This window comes from Pecten maximus, chromosome 17 (genome assembly GCF_902652985.1).
Source record: "Pecten maximus chromosome 17, xPecMax1.1, whole genome shotgun sequence".
In the NCBI taxonomy this organism is placed as follows: Eukaryota; Metazoa; Mollusca; class Bivalvia; order Pectinida; family Pectinidae; genus Pecten; species Pecten maximus.
In genome coordinates, this window is record NC_047031.1 from 17,317,950 (window position 1) to 17,338,402 (window position 20,453).

The 20,453-nt window shown below is 36.5% G+C and overlaps 1 long non-coding RNA gene across 1 annotated transcript; it reads left to right on the top strand.

Moving 5' to 3' along the window:
- Positions 1-4,189: 4,189 nt before the first annotated feature.
- On the top strand, positions 4,190-15,293 carry LOC117315963. Its single transcript, XR_004529792.1, has 2 exons — positions 4,190-4,359; positions 13,138-15,293. It is a non-coding gene; the product is annotated as an uncharacterized LOC117315963 (long non-coding RNA).
- Positions 15,294-20,453: the final 5,160 nt, after the last annotated feature.

A 20,453-nucleotide genomic window follows, 5' to 3' on the forward strand; every position in this document is an offset into this window, starting at 1 on the left:
GTTTGTACTGTGATTGGGCGGCGATACAAACAATATTTGTGAAAGTTATTACGTAGTATTAAACTTAAATGATAAAAATACACGGCTCTGTTTTGATTTTACGTGGATTGTCAGAACTCTGTGTGGACATATTTAATCTCCTAATACATTGTTTAACAAGAGCCTGCTGATTCGGGTCAAACGCTGTGATAACGACGCTTATCGTCGGAACTTTAATCCGGATAATATACACCGGTCTCCGTATCGTGTTTATAATCTAATCGATATGTCTGCGTGTCAATGTTATAATTAGTTCGTCTCGCCATCCGGACTTTCTATCTCTATCCCAGTTTCTCTATATATCATACATCAGCCCATATTACTCCTTTCAACCGGAACCGTCTCCCCAGGCTCATTTCCTGTGAGTCTGTGACGTCATCATACTTATGACGTCACACTGACGAATTCACTAAATGATTGACGCAAATCATCAAAACTGATAAATGTCCTCTCAAAAATACTTGGTGACGTCATATATGTGTAATGTGTAAATAACGTCATATGATGTATTCGAATTGAGTAATGTCGTTCTGACACAGTATCAGACATACCAGTTTCTGATAAATTTGGTTGCTTACATTTTCAAATTGTTTTTCAACGTAAATTTACTATCTGACATTAAGTGTTCATCAAGTGAAACCTAAATACACTGTTCTCTGTGGCCGCCATCAATCGCCACGTCACGATCAACTGCATTTCAAATTCCATGCGTTGACGTAATTTGCCGAGATATTAAAATTTTGTTTAGATCGAATAACGATCTTATTGACCTATGAGGAACAACTTGGAAATGTCCTCAACATAAACGTCAGAAGAGTTCCGGGTGTCGAATCTATTAAATGTTCAGTGTTTATTTCTTACGTGTCCATTCGGAACACATTTGGTCTTCCGTCAACACATTCACGGAAAGCTCCGATGTGTTTCAAATGTTTAAAATTACGGTATACACACTACCATAACAACAGATGTCGTATGGTGTGGTCCTCATGTATATTGAGATTCCGTGTGACACATATGTCACCTATGTGTAAATATTGAATTTACATCAATACAGAAAATATAGTCGTGCGGTCGACTATTGCTGTCAGTCTACGCTTAACATACATTCCATTCATTTTGCCATTTTCTCGTCATCGACTAATGTCGAGGAGGCGGGCATTTGCGCGAGTCGGCTTCCCTTATATGACTGGCATCTGATCCTCAAATGTCCGATTTATTCTAATAGATTGTTGTTGACCGGACTGTTCAAAATGTCTGTCGATCTGGTCAAACGGCCAGATTCATTCGAGCCAAACTCCTCCTCCTCCTCCTCCTCCTCCTGGCCGTTTGACCAGACCGACGGACATTTTGGACAGTCCGGTTCGAGCCAAACTCCTCCTCTTCCTCCTCCTCCTCCTCCTCCTCCTCCTCTCCTCCTCCTCCTCCTCCTCCTCCTCCTGGCCGTTTGACCAGACCGACGGACATTTTGGACAGTCCGGTTCGAGCCACACTCCTCCTCCTCCTCCTCCTCAATACAATGATGTATGTGCAAAATATATTCTGTATGTTTAAATTGAAGAAAGTATTCCTAGGATTTAATTCAACCTTATGTACATAATATTTTACTGTATAAACATTGATGAATTATGGCTTCGGTTCAGACACTTTCTCGGTATTTTCCTATCCTCTCTATTTATTCTAAACCTATCTAAATAGTGTCTGATTCATCGCAAATCAATTCTAAGTCATACAAATTGTATAAATTAGAAATTATGAAATACCTGAACGAACATAAAGACTTGATTATCATTTATTTTTACATTCTGATTCATTCGGTTGCTTTAGATCTTATCGAGAGGAGTCACGTGATAGTTTGTTGTCAAACAGATACACTGTTTCCATAGCGATGGAGTGACTTGTCTCCGGTGAGGACTCGGGTATCATTGTATCCGGCTCAGTTATGTGTTTCTATGTTGCAGGGTCCAGTCGGTATTGAGACGAATACAAGCTTACAGAACAATTTCCTGGCGGAATCATATCTACTTGTAAATGGGAAATTCAACTTGAGGTGAGTAACGATTGATTCATCACGCGATTATTTTGGCAAGTAGATGATATGGAAAGTGATGTAATGTTGAATCGAATGTGATTTCATTGTGTACTTGATCTAGTGAGTTCATTGCCTGCACAAATCATCACAAATCATCACAAGTCATCAAAACTCATCACAAATCATCACAAGTCATCACAAATCACAACTCCATATACTATGTCAACGATATCTGGACGTGTAATGAAAAATAAACATTTAGAAGATATTTCTCTATGGTTGTAGAAATTCCTCTCGGTATCTCGTTTTTTTAAATGTTAGAGCACATTGGTGTAAAATGTTTCAAAACAAGAGTGTTTATAGCCTTTTAACAAAGACGATTTGTGTTTTGGTGTGTTTTTGTGTGATTTGGTGTGATTTGTGTGATTTGGTGTGTTTTCGTGTATATATGCAGTGGTTTTAGCACTGGGAAACGAATATTTTTATGCTACAATGTTGTAGTTTTTCTGAACATGTCTTTGACTTTTGGAGGAGATCTATTACGTGTCTTCAGTCTTTGATAACAGTGTATATTGGCATATTATATATTTAGCACACGGGAATATGACGTATTGACATACGGATAAAGGTAGTATTACATTGTGGCTTTCGGTGTTCAGCAGTTTGATATAGGGTACGTATTGATTACTTGTAGCTTGAACAAAAACATCCGATTACAACAACTGGGGTTTTCTATGATCTATATATAGCACAACGGTGTTTCTTTTGATAACTATATACCACAAAAGGGGTATCCTATGATCTATATATAGCACAACTGGGGTATCCTATGATCTATATTTAGTACAACTGGGGGTAGTCTATGATCTATATATAGCACAACTGGGGTATCCTATGATCTATATTTAGTACAACTGGGGTATTCTATGATATATATTTAGTACAATTGGGGGTATCCTATGATCTATATATAGCACAACTTGGGTATACTATGATCTATATATAGCACAACTGGGATGTCCTCTGATCTATAATATAAGCGCAGCTGGGGTATCATGTGATCTATATTTAGCAAGACATGGGTATCCTATTACCTATATGCATTTATAGAACAAATGAGGTTAATATGACAATCCTATGGTTTGAATACCACATAACTAACAAGTAATAAGTAAAAATGTGCCTAATCCTTTACCACAACTAAATTGACAATAAAATATGTTTAATGTCAAAAACGTAAAAGTAGGAACAAGTTGTACTTTATAGAAAGACTTGATAGAAAACGATGATTTTACGCAGATTCTGTTAGAAGATAAAAAGTGTTTGGAATTTATTTGATCTAATTTTTTTTTATATCGGCTACTTTTCTGCAGTTCACAGTCAAAAGACACTTCTTATTTATTGGTATACCAGCTATAAGACTGAGAGAGCTCTGTCTGTCGTCAGTCTGAGACTAAACATCATTATAGGATGGACCACATAGGAGTACCTACTCTGAAACGTTAATATCATAACATGAAAATCAGAATCTTCAAATTTCAAACTAGGGGGAGATAATTTGATATAAGGAAATAGTTAGAATTGCCAGTCAACGATACTTGGGATATAGAGGCTTTCAAATAATTCTATATATTCAAGATATGCCTATCAATTACATATTATCTTTACAAAAGATATACTGCCATTTGATTCGTTTTAATATTTTGTTGGTAATCAAATTTATTGCAAAGGCCAATAGAATTTTAGGACTAGCGCAAGTCTACGCGATGCTACGTTCACATGCATTGTCAGGGACGTTTGTATGTATATATATACATAACTGCTAATCGTATACACAGTCACACATACACTCGTGTCCGTATAATGTGTTGAAATATATCTACATAAGTATATATAGTTTTACAATCGTTTGTGACTTGACATATGATTAAATAGTGAATTACCCCCTTTTGGGCCCCTGAGCCAATTACCGACGTCCCAGATGTAACTATCTTTTGTAGTCCTTCCCGCCACACCCACACAATGAGGTTAATTCACGTGATTCTAATATACTAATCTCATTGGCTCACGGCAAAGGTCATGACCCCGCACTGCCGCGTCACTGTTCGGGAAAAAGCTGACATGTACTGGACAACAGAAGTTTGCACGATGTGCTTGATAATTTTATCATTTAACATTATCACTCAAAATGCCACGGGAAATCTTTATCATCTAGCCCTTAGAAGTCCCAGAGTACAGCATACACTCTAGATGTCGTAGCGCTCCTCAGGTGTAAAGTGGATTTTGCTCAGGTAAGTGTCTCTTAGGAGATTTTTTTTCACTGAAATACGTTCCCAGGTGAAATCTCATAGCTGATTGACCACGTGGCATTTTGAGGTAAAGGAAGAAATTTGGCTACCTGTTTGACGGGTTAGTGTGTACCTTTTGTAGGCCAGTCTTTATCAGTAAGCAGCATTCCGATCATAAAAGGTGGAAAAATTAGTACATGGGTGTCATTACACAAGGTGAAATATTTTCCGTATGGACAAGTGTTCTTAAATTGCCTGGGATTGTCATTTGATGGTGACACGGTTCACATTCAGCAGATTCCAAATATGATGGGCGTATACGATGAGACAAATCGACGGATGTTTTACACGGTAAATAATCTCTGTACCTAATTCAACTGTGTGTGTTTAATTTATATAGATCATTAATTTACTTATCTATACTTTCTCGAAATCTGATTTCCCTGGGGGCGTGACGTTATCGAGATCAGTAAGTGTGTATTATATATATAGATTGGGGGCGTGTAGCCTGCAGGCTATGGTATGAATTACCAGCTATAAACCTTCTGAAATATCCGCAGTATATTATGTCACAAATATAGAAAAAGTATTTAAACTTTTTACCTGACTTTCCACTTGAAATGGAAATCAACGAATATTGCGAAATCTACAAAAAAAAATGTATAATTTGATCTGTGTAGAAACGGTATCGGCGTTTATATTTGCATTGATTTGTGAATAAATATGTATTAATTTATTTTTATATTTAATAGTTTTCGGTGTATTTGTTTATGAAATAAGGGTAGTTTATTATAAACATTTGACAGTATATCATCTACAATGCACAGCTGTTCATACGGGCACATCAGTGTAACATTTGAGGAGGTCTTCGCCAACCTTTGCACCTCAAGCTCAAAGATCACATATACTAACTCCTATAAGCCCGAAGCTCAAAGATCACATATACTAACTCCTATAAGCCCGAATCCCACAACATTCCAATCATGCAGTCTTAAATATATACATATAAGCTTGCATACTAAATGACCTACATATGCATGCACCGAAGTGCTGTGAGATGTGTCGGGTCGAAGGTCACGGTGAAGATACACGCCGTTTGTATGTGTGCGTGTCCCATTCATAATTTGTATGTGTCACTTCACATGATAATGAGGACCACTGTTTGGGAGAGTGAATGCATGGAATATCCTTTTCCGCGAGCAGTCGTATGAATAATTTGAGGAATTAATAAATCAGAGACCAATACATGTATATAATATATTATGTTAATGAAAAGTGTACACATCAGTCAGTGATTGGATTGTGAAAAAAATGTCGTGATGCATGTAGATAAAAGTTTGGACATGATTATAAATCCAGTAGAAACATCTTCCCGCAATTCTTCAGTAATATTCGGCACAAAATAAAGTCCAGATTTTAATAAACTGCTTCAGGCTTCTATCTATGGAGCTAATTCAGTAACTGGCCATTCCGTGATCAGTAATAAATGATAGGTGAAAATTATACATACAAATTAACGTCGTGCTAAATGACATTACACTATAATGTCGCAATAATGTTGTCATTGATTTAGCGCTCCCAAATCATAAATACATCGCCTTTAAATCAAAAATGTGTTTATAGGCCGTTCAGAATTTACATGACTAGAGAATATTCCTGTTTCGTAATCCACACTCAATTTTCATTTCTTGTCGAAGTACGAGCTCCTCAAGAGTGGAATAGTAGGACCGACAACAGATGGAGTTCTCCCATTGAACAAGTATTGGGCATACACAGCTGCCATGTGATAACACTACGTATCAAATTACAGTCCCATTTCGTAGGCGACATTGTCGTCTGTGGTTGTCATGGTTACCGATCAAAGATGGGGGACGGTCCGTGACCTGGGACAAAGTGTTTTATATGCCGGCTGTTACGTAAGAGTTCGCGGGAAAATAGTTGACGATTCTTTTTTGACTGATTTATTGAGTTTAAAGTAATATATGATTAAACATTGTATGTGATAAAAGCACGTTACGGACTTAACTATTCCCCGTTTGAAAGATCCTGGATGGGACTCGTATTTCAAACTTGAGAGAGATTAGTTGTGAAAGAATTCAGGAAATCTTTACAATCAATCCCACAATTTTATTGCGTTCTTCCGTCCAAATGAGTGAGTGATAGCAAATAATGAAAGAACTCGGCGACAAAACATAAAGTTAGCATGAACACGTATTTACCAGAAACTGGATTGTTTTCAAACTTGGGTACTGTTAGAATATCCATATGGATTAATGGTCGATATTAATAAGTTAAAATGCCATACATTTCGGGTTTCGGGTTTTTTCTATGACTCGATGTACAAGTTTTCTAAATATAGGTCCTGACCAGTCTGGGAGCCCGGTTTGTAGTATTGATCAAAGTATCTAAATCCATGATGTTTGTCAAATTACCATTGTCATGAAACCCCATTGGTTTAAATGTCAAATCATCAATGCCTTGTTCCTTCCCTGACGCCTCCAGCCACGGAGAACTCGCTAACGTCCGTCCCGGGTCGTCAGACAAACGGGTAGACATTTTTTCACACTCTATATTTTCCCACGATCAAAGATAACACGTGGTCGCCTTTAGGTATATATAGACGTTTTAGCGATCTACCTTCAAATACCCATGGAAAGTATTAATGATCCATTCGACTGATTTGTGAAAAGTGATGTAATCATTCACGTCGCCTTGGTAACCACAAATTATTAGCTACACAACGAGTCAATCCTGTGGTTATAAGTAGCAACAATGCGTCGTAAAACTTAAGTAGGCATTGACTATCAAGAGCTCACGAGACCTTGATAGTCATTTCAAGTTGTCGGATTGTCGTAACACGACGGGGGGTCTTCACTGTCTTGCCCATTTAGAACGATTGTACATCGTTTAGAATACGCGATTTTTATTGCAGAATTCTTCATTTGATAATTAAAGGGGCATGGTGGGCAACCACCGAATCGAAATCGGGAAGACAATGAAACTTTTACGCGCTGTTTGAAAGTTGTGTAATTAATTCCCAATGGTCACTATGCTGCTGTGGTGAAGTTTATTTCTTGAACTTGGTGGGGGGGGGGGGGGGGGGGGGCAATTTCTTGTCATGGGTTCGGGTTCGTTAAAGTGTCTTTAAAAACAAATATATGTTACACAAATGAATCTATCCGTTAACACTAACTAATTAAATGTTTGACTTAACTGAAACTGAAATTAGTCCTAGCCCCCCCCCCCTAAATGAATTCGGCTTCAGGTGACAATTCATTAAAATATGCATATTCGGGCCGGAATTCAATCTTATAGAATGTATAAAATGTCCTCAATTGTTGTCCATTGCTAGATTTTCTTTGTCAATACTTCCTGTCTGGTCTCGATATACCTGTTTCCCAACAATTAATGCCATTTTAATTGATTATGAGGCGTATTTAAAACCCTATAGACTTATTTAAATCTTCTTCCGGTGTTAAGAATCAAGGGGTGTGTAGTTATTTAAACACTAGGTGTCGGAAGTAGTGTAACCTTCCACCCCTTCGGCGATTATTTAGAACCGTCCTGTCTGTAACGATTTACATCCGGTATAGAGTTTGGGTATTCGTAGTTCAATTCATTCTAAAATATAGGGGCATTCTGCAAGGCGATATTTTGGTTCCCTCTAGATCTCCTTCAAAATTTCTCAAAATCTTTTTATCGATTGACTTGTTACTTTAATCCGGTATCAGCTTAATTTAATGGGAAATAGAATATAAAACTCGTGTCAAGAGTAATCTATCGTACATTTACTAGAAACTGATTCTCTACGGTTTGTTGCAAGCTTCACTTAAACAGTGAATATGTTCTGGTAATCTAAGCAAATGGATTTTTGTTTGACTTAATAAAGTTCATGTCTCGAATCTTCAACCAATAATTTAATATATACAGAAAAATGTACAGAAAGCGAAGTCATTGAAGCGGAAATTACATGTTACCGTGACCTATATTAATGTTACGTTTAGGCGATGGTGATGATGGGAGCATTTTCCTGATTTGCAAGATATTTGGGGGCTGGGGTCGTGATTGATACGAAATGACATTTTCCTATATAGTGTAGTAGACAGTAGTATTTTCTGAAAATTTCAGAGATTTTCAGCAAAAGATGTTGGCAAAAATAACCAAATATCGCCCTAAAGCTTATAATGTCCACCAGCGATAAAAAAAAAAAACCTGTATCATTTGACGTTGAGCATATCCTGTAGTTTAAGGCGTGACTCAGTAAAGGTGTGAAATATTTACAGGTAAACTGGTTATACGCCCCAAAGTAAATTATCAATAACAATTGACTTCATTAGGGTCAATGGCATATGACGTCATCAGATGAGTAAGTCCGGAGTATTCATGGTCTTAGGTCAGCGGTATATTTAGTGACCAGCTGACTCCATGAGGTCATTCAACTCGGACCATTAGGGTATTGTCGGAAGGCTGAGCGGCCTGTGTGACATTTTTTTTTACATCAAGCTGTATTTGTGCGACATTTTTCAGTTTTAGAGAACCTCGGACATTCATTAATAGGTAAGAAGTCGAATGAGTAAATTTGGATGTCGTTATGACCAAATCGATATTGATTCATAATGTTTTGAGCTGTTCTTCAAATTAAGTATTTCCGTGTCCAGTTTGCTTTGCAAATTAAGTATTTCCGTGTCCAGTTTGCTTTATAGAATGATTCAAAATACACCGGCATCATATAATCATTACCGATTGAAGAATTTATTCAATAGGACAAAACACGGCAATTTTAAACCGTGGATGACTGGATGGCGAGAAATAACCGCAGTCATCAGCGGTATCCGTCTAGACAGTGATATTCTATCGCACAGGGACTTGTCACAGCCATATGTTATATGGACTGCGAATTGTGAATTTTACTATCAGATATAGTGTGCCTGCGAAGTACTTCAGATCGTTTGAGATTGCAATAAGGATTAGATATAATTTATACAAATCAATAAATGAAACATAGGTTTATTGTCCTCCAAATTTATGATTTTTAATCAAATAATACCCGATTTTTTTTTTGCTCGCGCCAATTCTACAAGTTGTGTAAATGTTCTCTTCTATGACCTAAAGAAAGTTTGTGAACTAAAGTAGCCCGATAAATCGTGTGAAAACTCTCGAAAGTAGTGGCGTCTTGGTGATTGTTATTGCTTTCAAGTACATAACGTCACTTAAATTGATTTATGAATCATGACTATAAAGAAATTTCGATCGAACCTTACGACTAGTTTCGACAGTGACTCGGCAGTGAAATCAACGGACGGAGAAAAAAAAGTTTCTATTTGACAAATGTTTTGAAACTTATTATAAATATCCAATTCCAGAAAATTCAGATAGATTAATAATTTTTTTGAGTTAAATTTAAAAGTTTAAGTAACACAGTTCACACAACATTACACAAGAGTATATGTATTAAACCGTGATTAAACATTCAAAATCCGTTCAGTACAATTTGAAATGTAGGCGTATCATTGATAAACTCGTTTATTTAATTGCGAAAAACATTTTGTTTATTGTTAATAAAAAGCCTGAAAGGCGATGCATTCGAGGCGGGCAAACAAAAATGGGGAATGTCGATTTCACGGAAATGTCACTTATACTGAAATAGATACCTCTTTCCGATTGGAACAAGGGATGTATGTGACTTTCTCGCAATTTTGAGGAAATACGATTTCTTGTCACTAGGCTGCAAATCTAAAAATAGCACCGATTACTATCCACGGATCAGGTAATACAAAAGTAAGGATGTAGCCGGTCTATGGCCGTAAACTAGGTAGGACATCAAAGAGCGGTGTACCTGCGGGATAGGTAGATACATACCATGTAGATATACCTGTATCATTTTACCTACTCACGAGTGTGCTATTCCTAGTATGAAGGGGCCCCAAGATGGGGAAACCCGAAATTTCATCTCGAATTTGTTGGATTCGTAAACTGACTTCAGTATGATGTATAGACGCGGAATTCACGTACATGCAAGTAAGTGTCCTCAAAATTGGCTAAAGCGTTTAATAATAACAAAAGAATGTAAACCGGATTTTTTTTCAGTCAAATTGTTTTAAAAATTAGAAACATTGTAGGTAAAACTGGTGGTATTTCTATACGAATGTCTCCCTTTCAAAACCCTGTAAAGGAATGTATACCTTTTGCATATATGTTAAACCATACAGGTGCTAACTATCCAAACTGAATAAATAATGTACTAGTAAATTAAAACTTAGGACTAAAACTGAAAATAAGACTTCTGAGAATAACGAATTATAAATACGCTGTCTAGTATTTCGAGTCCATGCGCCATGTGTTGAATTCAAACATGGACGAATATTTAGTTTTTAGTATTTTAAGAGTTTAAATAATATAATTGACAATTTTGAAATGGGACTCGAGGTATTATGATCAATAATATATATAACGCCCTTATGTGACATCTGACTATCGTACCCGAAATCAAAACCACACCGGTGGAACTTGTTTTCAGTTTTCTCAAATTCCATTCATAATTGTACACTTTCCGGTTTCAGATACAGTGACTCGTAAAAAAATTAAATGACAGATTGAAACTGATGCGTAGATTAAAGTTTCGATGGTTTAGTAAAATTAAATCATTCGCGCTTTTCACACGTGCGGGGTCGAACGCAATCATTTGTGATGTGGGAACCGAATTCTTCCCTGAATAGGGACGGTACAGTGCATTCTGTTTAGTTGAGCGATGAATTGTTTTTCATAAGAATTTGAATACTTCCGGGTATTTCGGAAACATATCCTATTGTTTTTAGGCTGATTGTGTAAATATGTATTGTTGAATTTATTTGCAAAGTAATCGGTGATAAGTCCTTTACAAACCAATAAAATAAAACTGTTTGGCGTCTTGGACGTTTGTTCCGGCTTGATTTACGCCCCTGCTCCTAAATACTGCCTAAGTACTTCCTTATATAATCTGAGCAGTGTGGGGGTATTGTTTCAAGCTCTGTCTGATTATTATTAGGAGGAAGATTGGCTATTTCTATTTATATATACCAAATTTGAACAAAAAGAATGCAGAAATGTCCGGATCGGTAGTCCTAGACTTGATCGAGTGTTCACATCCGCTAGCGAAAATCTTCCACCCCCTCCGGGCGTGTTGTAAATCAGATTGCTTGTTTAGCTTTCGTTCAGTGAACACGAAGTTTCAGATTTCATTTTAATTTCAAACTGAATTCGAAAAAGTTTATATTTTAATATGTATCGTATCAGTGAAGTTATGATTTATTTTATTTTTAATAAAAAAGTCTGTTTTCTATGGAATTTTTTTATCAAAGCTGGCCTGCTAGATGAAAAGTTTATCTATTTTAAGCTAACAATACACTGTCATCCAGGTACTGATCGATAGTGCTAAGAACATGCTGCCAGGTTTATAAGAAATAGTATTGAGATACCAGACTAACCGGTTTTTAAAGCGACACGCACCAATGCTGTTGTGGTTTTAAAGTCCCTTTAAAGTATGTACACAGTAGTTTATCGTAAATCTTGGGCTTAGTATTTACACACGAAAGTAATAAATGTGATCCATTCATAAACTGACGACCTCATATAGGCACTACGCATGCGTCGTGACCAATAAAGTTCAATGTGAAGTGCCGATATCCGCTAAATGAACGTGACACGAAACCAACGATTGAAATCGAAAGATTTATCATTTTGTAGTAACTTAAATGTTAGCCTAGTGTTGTTCTGTTCTGAGAATTGATCCACAAGTATTGAAATGTTTTTCACTTTTCTTTCTCGAATTTATCATTTAAACCACTTATTGAAATTCTAGAAATGTCTCAATGGCCTCCACTTTTCAACAAAATAGCAGGTGCTTTTTTTGTGAGAGAACAGCTCTGAAGTATCACAGCGAAACAGCACTAAAGTGTTCGGTGAAGCAATATTACACTGACTGATCCCAACACAAATACACCCCCGAATCGAAATGTTTTTTCGCTGATTCAGCAAAACCCAGAGCTGGTCATTAAATCATGGTTTCTCGCGTTGGAGTCTCATGTTTGTCGTTTGCTTGCCAGCACGGTTCGTTCAGTCGTAGTAGGCTGGAAATCGATGACGTTGTTATGTAAAACGGCATAAAACGGGCCCCCATCCCTATCGACATCATCCGTCATAGTTGCTGATGCTGGCGATATGTGTGTCTCGGTTTCCTACCTTGTCTTATAAGACCCGTGTTTGGGTGTGCGGTGATGACGTCCAGCCATGACGTCTCCTGAATTATGTTGGCATTTCCACGACCTTGTGCTGGGAGATGTTGTATCACTTAATGGACATGTTTCTTAATATAGCCAATATAGCCATATGATGGGATGTGACTGGTGTCCATTCGGACTTTCTGAAGACTTTTCATACGTAATTTATGGCGCTTCTTGATGGCTTCTGTGCCTCAAATTTATCGAAAACGTTGTATGACGCTTACTATATATTGCTATTTTGGGATGGTAAACTGATCGGAATCACTCTGGAGTCTACATTGTATTTCGTTATACATTTGTATTATCATTTCAGGGCGATGTGTACTTCGGAAACTCTGCAGTTTATAGATGCTGATCAACGTATTGCTAGTTTATGATAACGTTATGTTCGGAATCGCTGGATTTTATACAGTGTATAACACTTCTTATTTTGGAGTGACGAGTATTTCGGAAACTCTTAGTTATTTACCGAACATAATTAAAATGTATGATCTCATAGTTTGCCTCTCTTATATACTTTCAGGTCTCACTGGTACGAGAACCGGACACCCTGAAGCAGCTCGGTTCTGACGCCACACTGCAAGATGACGTCATCGAAGATTTCACGAAAGATAGTGCCACTATTATGCTTACGTTGATTCAATCTGCTGATCTTATCGGCGATTGGTTGTTGAAAGTTTAGTCTAAAAGTCGAGTCCGGATAATAAGTCCGGTCCGCATAATGAACTGTGAAGATAAAGTCTATAAGTCTGGTCCGGATAATGAAATCAGTATATTAGTCGAAAAGTGCGGTCCGGATTATTATTTACGTAGGTTTAGTCTAAAAGTCTGGCTGGATAATGACCAATGTAGGTTCAGTTTAAAAGTCTGGTCGGATAATGAACTACATATATGTAGATCTTGCATTTATAAATGAGAAATCTGGTTAATACCATGAGACTGGAATAATTTCCTAATTTAACATAATACTCGATCATCAATATGAACTCTTGGTAAACAGGATGGGGACCTCTAGTGCGATTGGTAGTTCGCTAAATTACTTAAACTTGTGTCTATTGGCCCTGAAATTATACCGAAAGAATTTATCTGGTACAAAAAATGAACTTTCAACAACCGATCTAATGCCGGAAGTTGATTACGTTTTGAGTTGACGTAAGTGTAGTTGTTGAAGCCGGACATAATTGACGTCTACTAAGAACCACTAGACATTATATCGACGATACCAGGAAATGACGGCCATCAGTGACACTTCGTGCCAACAAACATACGTCATTAACGTTACTAGGCAACAAAAGTCATCAATTTTACTAGACACCATACGTTGTTGACGTTACTGGGTAACAGACAGACGTCATAACGTTACTGGGTAACAGACAGACGTCATAACGTTACTGGGTAACAGACAGACGTCATAACGTTACTAGGCAACAGACAGGCGTCATGACGTGATTAGGTAACAGACAGACGTCATAACGTTACTAGGCAACAGACAGACGTAATAACGTGACTAGGTAACAGACAGACGTCATAACGTTACTGGGTAACAGACAGACGTCATAACGTTACTAGGCAATAGACAGACGTCATAACGTTGCTAGGCAACAGGCAGACGTCATAACGGTACTAGGTAACAGACACGTCATAACGTTACTAGGCAATAGACGGACGTCATAACGTTACTAGGTAACAGACAGACGTAATAACGTTACTAGGTAACAGACAGACGCCGTAACGTGACTAGACAACAGACAGACGTCATAACGTTACTAGACAACAGACAGACGTCACTAACGTTATAAACAGAGCGACGTGAGGTGACGTAATGTAGAATTGCATGCGTGACCTTTTAACCTTGACCTATCACAGCCTTTATCAGTTCTTCGTCCAATCCAATATTGTGTGCATGACGTGTGCAGTTTGAGGTTAAATGAATGTTTGATTGCGTATGAAGCTGAATGCACGTGGGATGTATGTAGCTGAAAGCGCGAGCGCTTGTGTGAGCACGTGGACTAGGTTTTGAAGAGCGGTTGGTCGCGTGAGTGTAAGAGATTTCGGTAAGAGCATGTGTTTTTTTTCAGCACACCACATAACGTTCCTTGTGTTTAACTTTTTGTGCACATACCGGTATTTCATTTCTTCCTTCCCAAGTTTTTTCTTATTTTCCATATTTTTTTTGCTCCGTTTCGTTAGTCCTTTCTCTTCTTGATATGGTATTTAAATGTACCTTGTGCCTTTGACTGGCGATTTAAAACATTCACAATACTTACTAGTTTCTTTCCTCCTTTTGAAGATTTTTGCGGAGGGCTAGATTTTGTATATCATTTTCATTTTATTTTCACGAAATAGATGAACACATTTTTTTTTTGGCTCACATCTGTGCGGAAAGTCAGGTCCCCCTATAAAGCTTACAGTACAAGGGAGGCAACTCTCGAGTTTATGAAAAGTTCACGGGACAGACGCATGGCCGAGTCGAGGATTTCCCGACTTACAGACAGAAGATTCACGACCCAAGATTGAGAGGAGAAAGTACCCACGCTTCCTTATCACTTGTTCGTCACAGTCTTAATCTGTAGCACTGGACGGAGAACTGATAAGGGCTTGTGGGTAAATAGTCAGCCATCTTGTTTTAATGTTGAATTCGTGATGAGAGTAATTCAGCTGTCACCACTTGGCCGGAACCATCAAGGATCGGATGGAATTTTTCCTCCAAAAGAGACTTAGGAAGGAATTTAATTCCAAAACGAATTTCCACATTTTTTCAGCGCATTTTCGGCATGACCCACTGAGGGAACGTTCCTCATCGGAATGCCGATTTACCACAAAAGTAAACGTCGCATTTTTGTCATGTAAAAATGCAAATGTTTATTGTACAATTCTAATTGCATAGTAACTATGGCAATACATATACAAACATACAATACATAAAAAGCTCGACACTACAATTAGTGTATTGGATGCGGGCCACTCGGTTCTGGTGGCTTTATTAATGGACAATTTTGTATAATTTCGAGTTATAATCTGACAAAATAGAAACGAGATTTTCATCCGATTGCTGGTTGAAATAGAGAGCATTTCGGTCATACATTTTAACTGTAGCATGGCTATTCTTAATTTAACTTACATTTTAATTAAAAATGGCGACGTAATCTATTCAATTTCAAGAATTCTTCTGCAGGTTTTAGATTGCATATTTAATTGCATTGTGCCGCATTAAGTTAAAGCAATATAACAAAAATCTAATTTTACTACTACAGTGTAACGCTACTTAAAGACATATATATATTGGTCACAATTGTCGGCGTATTGATTTAAATACTGAGTCCCAGATATATCGATTATTCGTGAAAGTTCATGGCCACACAGAAAGTCCGCAATGTGGAGGGCAACGCCCGAAGATATATTACCAGGAATATAAAAAAAAAAAGTATTTGTGTGCATTTGAAATAATAAATTGATTGCCTGAATGTTTCTGTGTTTGGTTTTGTCTCGCTCTGACATGCGTAGGTGTTTGTCGAATCTATAAGTAAATAAAAATGTTCAAATTGAATTGCATCATGATGGACAGTTATACCGCCCCTAACGGCAATGTCTAAACTTGTGGGTTGTCAAGGAAATGGACGGAGAGTAAACTCACTTTTACAGTATGTTAGGAGAAAATAAACACATCTTTAATTTTGCGATGGGAGCAACAAAATATTTTAATCGATTTAAAGTCCCCTAAATAGAAAAAAAATATCTGCAGGTGATATCCACTTTTAGTCTCTTGATTACGAGCAGCATGCAGCAGATACCACGGGTCTTAAGGTAACTCTCCAATGATGACGTCATGCCGTTAGTCCGAGACTACAATGCTTGCTTCCTTAAACCATTGTGACTTGCCAACCATTGTCATCTCTTGACACTTGAGTAATATACCGCATGGGTATGCTTTCCCCTCTCGTGAACACAGGGGTATGTAACTTTCTGGGGAAGGGACCTGTTGTATTATACTAAACATACTACACAGGATCCATTTCTGAGGCATTGTTACATGCCCCTGTGCTAATTTACCACGAATATAGATTTTGAAAACACCCTGGTAACAAAGTACAATCGATCACATATTTACTCTAAATATTAAGAAAAAAATGAAAAGTGTATAATTAGTATAATTCTTTTGTTTCATGAAAGCTAAGCTAATGGAATTCTTCCGACTTTCTGTGACACAAGTCGAAAGTTTATAAAAGATCATGAGTAACAGATTGTTGATGGTAACGCTCTTTTGTTAGTATCTAAATCACGATAAAAATGTAAAATTGCCCCCATGCCCTGCAACTTTGAAAGAAATGTACCGTGAAAATTGAGAAAAGTGCTTGAATTCTGGTATAAAAAATCTACGAACCACGAGTACACCAATAGGCGTGATATGGTATTGTATTACTAATTAATTAAGTTTGATCATTAATTGCTTAATTTTCAAAATTTGGAAATTAAGATTGGCTTCTCTCTGGAAAATAAAATCTGAAAGACGCAAATATATTTTAGAAAACTATGAAAATTGTTAATTTCGTCAGTTTTTAATATGTATGGCATTTTGTTTTTATCAATCTTTCCATATTTTAGGAAAAAATACCAAATGAGTATTTCTTTGTCCCTTTTTTTTCGAATTTCATAACTTTAACCAGTTATTCTTCAGTCCAATCGTAATTGCTTCAAGTTTGTCAATATGATACTATTAAATATACAGTGGAACTTCGTTAACTTGAACTCGGAAAACTCGAATACCCCGCTTAACTCGAAGTACTTCGTCAGTTCAGGCCAAATTCTCTCTTTATCCTAGTAAAAAAACCTCGGAAAACTCGAAAACTAATAATACGAAGTGAAAATTTGGTCCCAACAATGAAAATACTATTTGAAATGATCGAATAACTCGAAGTCATTTTTGAGTCTTAACAACGATCGGTGGTAAACGCCAATATTTTTTCGACATCAAATTTCCGTTTGTAATACTGAAGATATCGGAACTACAAATCTACCGATTATTATATGCTATTACCAGTGTTTGACAATAATTAATAAAAAAATGTATATAATATGTAACGTTTTTCATTTTTAAGTAGCTTTCTTATACTTATATAAATTCATATAGTATACACATATAATATAAATAATTATAATATAAATCACATTAAATTATAATTATTCCAATGGACACTACGTTGTCGACACAAAGCGAAGACCCATTTCTATCATATATTTCGAGCGGAACTACAGATTCAAGATCTTATACATCATAGTTTCATGTATTTATAATTACGTAATTACATACATAAAAAGTTATGTACATATATTTATCATTACGTAATTACATATATAAAAAGTCATGCATTAATAATTCTGTAATTACACATTTAAAAGTATATGTACACATGGACACATTTCATTGAGGTAATAATTCTAACCTTTTCTTATTATCAAAGCTTTATATATTTACCCAAACTTGTCAATTCTTTAGAGCTATAGATCAACGTCCCGGATATATATGTTCGAGACCTAATGAATAAAAAATCACAGGGATTTGGCATATCGACTTACCTGTGTGATGGACAACTTACCTGTGTTATGGAAATATATCTTCGTTGTGTCGGAGATGGTCGACAATGTAGTAACAATACAATTATTGTAATTAGGTATCGCTTTATAAAATGCAACCAACGGTTTCGATGAGGTTTTTATTCCTAACCGGTTAAGTCGTTATCCTGTATGTTGCATTTAAATTATTAGGAATACCTACACCGGTTCTGAATACACTCGTATTTCACTGAAGAAAAGTACAAACTTGATTATATAATTTAATTGAGGACGTCCCTACTCTAACACTGGTTAAGGTTCATTTTGAAATGTATCCGCAATTTTGTGACCCTAAAGCCCCCCCCCCCCCCCCCCACACACCCCTTCCTCCCCCTCCTATCATCAATGAGTTTTTTAACCATGTGATACGAAAGCTATTGTGAGACACATTTAACACTATTATGACGTAACACTATTGTGACGTCATTTAAGCATTGAACGGCTTTCAGTTGGCATTCATATTGACTATGAATGCCAACTGAAAGCCGTTCAATGCTTATATCAGAGACATATATGTTAGTATATAGGTCTCTGCTTATATTTACCATCTGCGATTTTTTTATTTGTCGTGCGATTTTTTTTTGAAATTTTCAAATTCAAATTTCAGTTGGCAATTCATAAGCTGGTGAACTCGCAACTGAATTGGTAGGGTTATATAGTGGCAGTGCCATACAATGGTAAATATAAAAGAATGACGTAACATGACAAGTACCGTCCGTGTGTGACATTCAGCGAGTAAATGATTCCTCTTTTCTTTTTTTCCCAAACAAAGAACATCAATACGAGTTCTGCGAGAAATATGATAAAACACTCTTGTCGGTATCATTTGAAATTGCTTGAATTCATTAAAGAATATCGCTTAAGGCTCGGGAAATGAATGTTTTTGAAACTCTTTAATAGATTCACAATCTGGTAAGACTACCGCCACAAGAAATTAAGATATAATTTGTAATTCGCCTCGTTCTTTAGTCAACGAAAGACGAATCCTCACTGACCAGAAACCAACACGCGAAAGCTTAATAAACAGAGATTTTTTGCCATCTTTTCGTATAAATTACACCAAGATAAAGAGCTGTTTTGGATCATATAGTACACTGCCAGGCGTACGCCAATACGCCCGGGCTTCCACTTCATTTTGTCAATTAACTGGGTTTTTTTTTTTCGTTCAATTATTTTCAAGAATTTATTCTTTTAGTGATATCATATGAACATATTGATATTCCTGTGGATGGTTTTCCGTCAAGCCCTACGTAACCTGCAATGTAGACCTATTCCTCGGCGTCTACATTATATAACTACATGTATCTGGCCAAGCCAACGTCTGACTTATAAAAATTCCGGTCCAGACTTGGTTCGGGAAAATATACACTTCTGGTCAACTGCCTTTCCACACAATCTAAATCTGCTATATATATTTCCATTTAAACGGTTTTATTTCTATTTTTTTCATAGAATTTTTCTAAATATGTTGATGGACCGATTTTAACAAAAGTTTATACGCTAAAAAATATTGGTTTAAAGTTTTTATAATTTTTTATAATAATTACTGATAATTCTGCTACCGTTTAAATGAAAATGCAAAAGTTAATTTACTATACGAATCTCTGCAACATCATTTGATGATATTTTGGTAAGTGTATGAACGGTGACTGTGCCATGAGTAGTTAAATCTTGTTGCTCATTGTAATTTCTTCTAACACACGGGGTTCACATGATGAATTTCTATATATATATATATTCTTTAGCAACACACCAAACATTGATAAAATACAACAATGAACCAAGTCGAGGCGAACTATTGAAAAAAGTTGAAAATACAAAGAAATTACAGTAAAATTAATTTTTTTGGAAATACGTTTGACCCGAAAGTGTAGATGCATGTTGATTTTCGTTTCCTAAAAAAGTTGCCAGCATGCCAAACTCCATCACCAGATTGTGAAAAGGACTATTGAAATGACAAAGAGTACAATTTATACCAAGGGCCTGATCATCTTACCCTGTCGTATTTGATATGAGCGAGGAAGAACCTGTGGAAAGACAGTGTTCGTTTTGCCTTGTTAAAAGGCACATGGAAAAATCCTGACAGTTTTGATTTCACTATCAGGTAGGGTAAAAGTTCCAACAATACACCACGCATTAAAAACAGTATTATTTAATGATTGTGATTATTATATGCCACATTCCTTCTACACTGTCATTCTGATTTAGGTCGTTGATATTCTTTAATAT